This window comes from Myotis brandtii, unplaced genomic scaffold (assembly GCF_000412655.1).
Source record: "Myotis brandtii unplaced genomic scaffold, ASM41265v1 scaffold4, whole genome shotgun sequence".
In the NCBI taxonomy this organism is placed as follows: Eukaryota; Metazoa; Chordata; class Mammalia; order Chiroptera; family Vespertilionidae; genus Myotis; species Myotis brandtii.
Window position 1 is genome coordinate 5,941,285 of NW_005365371.1, and position 3,193 is coordinate 5,944,477.

The following is a 3,193-nucleotide window of genomic DNA, read 5'->3' on the forward strand; positions in this document are numbered from 1 at the left end:
TCAAAATTCCCAAGTTAGATAGTTTCCAGTTTTGCCTGGGAGTGCCCTAAAGGGAGAATGATTCTGATGGGCTGGCTCTTAAGCATTTTAAGGTTCAAGAGTAGGTGATAGGAGGAAGGTAGTAATATAAGTAGAGGACGCCATGCCCTTATTATTTTTTTCCTTTGCACCTGCTTAAATGCTGTACCTCGATCTCTGCAATCGCCCTCTCAGCCAGGCTCTCCAAAACAGCCTGTCCCGTAGATCCTGGCACCTGTCAGGAGATTCTGGGGACCCGTGTCAGAGAAAGTTAAGTTCATTGTTTATTTGATTTTGCCACACGCTCTTTCACTTAATTGGTTCCTGACTGGGCTTTGTTTTCCTACCAGATTAGAGAAGAAAGGGGAGGTTGTTTTTAAAGTTCACTGTCCTTAGCACTGGCATCAGAGATACAGCGACAGTGAAACTGGAACCCTTGGTGGTGGCAGCAGCTCAGAAGAGCTTGTGTTTACCCAGAGGGTGCACCTGAGCGGGCAGAGCATTATGTGCCAGGTGTGTGCCTGGAACCGGCCTTGTGCTGGTGCACGCCAAGTGCCTTCCATTCAGGACGGCTGTAGGCGAATGGGCAGACACTCTTCTGAAAAAAGAGCTACATTTTGAAATAGCGTTTCACAAAAAATAAATAGGATGACAAAACTGAGGCTGAACAATGAACACGTTGAGTGCATTCAATCAACCTAGATAGAAATAGACACCTGGGGATACATTTGTTTCAAATACAATACCACTTACACAACATAGCCGGATAGCATTACAGAGCGGGTACCCCCTCCTCCTTTTTTATTTATTTACTAAAGGTCCAGTGCACAAATCTGTGGGGTCCCTCACCTGGTTTGTGGGGATCAGGCTGAAACCGGCAGTCCAACATTTCCTGAGGGGTCCTGGAGTGCGAGAGGGTGCAGGCCAGGCTGAGGGACCCCACCGGTGCACAAATCCATGCACTGGGCCTCTAGTGTGCATATAAGATCTTTGGTTAATCTCTTCCCACTTTCCCCCATCTCCCTCCCCCTTCCCTCTGAGATTCAGCAGTCTGTTCTATGTTTCCATGCCTGTGGTTTCTGCTCCTGTGTTGAGCGTCTGCCTCCTGATGGTCAGTGAGCATTATAGCTACCAGACAGTCGGCCTGTCGGCCGGTTGGCTGGTCAGCCAGTCACTTAGGCTTTTATATATAGAGATTTATTTTTTTTTTTAGCTTGGCACCTGTGCCTAATCCATTTTCCTAAGGTTGTGACAATATTTAGAATTAAACTTAGGAATTAAAAATTAATTCTACCATATCGGGATTGATAGTCATTTTAAAAACTTTAATTGATTCTCAGACTTAATGATTAGAGGAGACTTTGATGTTAAGTAGGCTTCTTTCAGCTCACACAGAATCACTGGTATTATTCATGTCGGCAAATATTTATTGAGAGTGGTGGCGGAGAGGCGAGTCAGAGTGCCAGAGGGATCTGGAGCCAGAGCGAGCCAAGCCAGGGTCAGGGCAGCAGTGGGACCCTTGGAGGTGGAGCCAGTGGGACTGCAATGGGCAAGGAGATCGAGACCATCTCCTCGGGAGACGGAGGGACATTCCCCAAGAAGGACCAGACGTGTGCAGTGCACTACACAGGAATGCTCCAAAATAGAAAGAAATTTGATTCATCCAGAGACAGAAACAAATCTTTCAAGTTCAGAATTGGCAATCAGGAAGTCATCAAGGGTTTTGAAGAGAGTGCAACCCAGATGAGCTTGGGGCAGAGGGTGAAGCTGACCTGCACCCCTGATGTGGCCTATGGAGCCACTGGCCACCCCAGTGTCATCCCTCCCAGTGCCACCCTCATCTTTGACGTGGAGCTGCTCAACTTAGAGTGAAGGCAGGAAGGAACTGTAGCTGGAGATGGCTGCTGCTCACCCTCCTAGCCTGCTCTGGCACTGGGACGGCTCCTCCTGCTTGGGGCTGTTGATCAGTGTGCTAACTTCACTGCCCCACGACATTATCCATTCTCTCTGCCCAAGTTGCTCTGTGTTGGTCATTGTTCATGTGCATCTTGGCTTGAGGAAACTTCGGTTGCACATCAACATTTCAGGTTGTATGCATGTAGTGATGCATGTAGTAGCCATTCTTGATCACAGAACACAGATTTCTTGTTTGTACAATCTACACTGCCTTACCTTCACTTAAGCCAGACACACAAGGTACTCAGACATGAAATGTACATGGCTTACACAGAGGGACTTGAGCCAGTTACCTTTGCTGTCACTTTCTCTCTTAGAAATTGTTGGCTGCTGACTTACAAACTGTCCTCTTTGGAAATGACATGTAAAATAAAGGCTCTGTGCTTGACAAATTCCTGTCATCCTTATTGCTATTGAAAATTATTTTCAGTGAAATCAAGTTAATGAACCCTGTTAATTTTTTTGGTTAATCATCAGCTGAGGATATTTTTTCCATTAATTTTTAAGAGAAAGTGGAAGGGAGGGAGGGAGAGAGAGAAAAAGAGAGAGAGAGAGAGAGAGAGAGACATCGACTTGTTGCATTAGTTATGCATTCATTGGTTACTTCTTTTATGTGCCCTGACCTGGATTGAACCTGAAACCTTGGCATATTGGAATGATGTTCTAACCAACTGAGCTAGCCAGCCACAGCAATTTGCTATTCTTTAATTGTTATTATTATTTTTAAAAATATGTTTTTATTGATTTTAGAGAGAGAGGAAGGGAGAAGGAGAGATAGAAACATCAATGCGAGATATACATTGACTGGCTGCCTCCTGTACACCCCATATTGGAGAACGAGCCTGCAACCTGGGCATGTGCCCTGATTGGGAATCCAACTGGCGACCTCATGGTTCATGGGACAATGCTCAACCACTGAGCCACACCGGCCAGGCTAGACTAGGCTATAAACTATTGGATGGGAGCAGTGTTTTTGTCCTGTTGTTTCTCCAGTGCTTGGCTTATTCTAAAACACACAGTAGTCATTTGGTAAATAGTTCTTTAATGAATGATATGAATGATGGCAATACCACAAAAAGGAAGACTTTTTTTAAGGAACCTCTCATTGAACCTCTTTTCCTTATGTCTGGCTAACCAGAAATATGTGAGCAGTGGTGATGGTTTGTCGCTATGAATGGAGACCAGTAATGGTTCAGATAACCTTGCACTAAAAAAGGAA

At 45.2% G+C, this 3,193-nt stretch overlaps 1 pseudogene; it reads left to right on the forward strand.

The window, feature by feature from the left end:
• The first annotated feature begins 1,498 nt into the window (after window positions 1-1,498).
• Window positions 1,499-1,893, forward strand: LOC102257019 (annotated as a pseudogene).
• The last annotated feature ends 1,300 nt before the right edge of the window (window positions 1,894-3,193 follow it).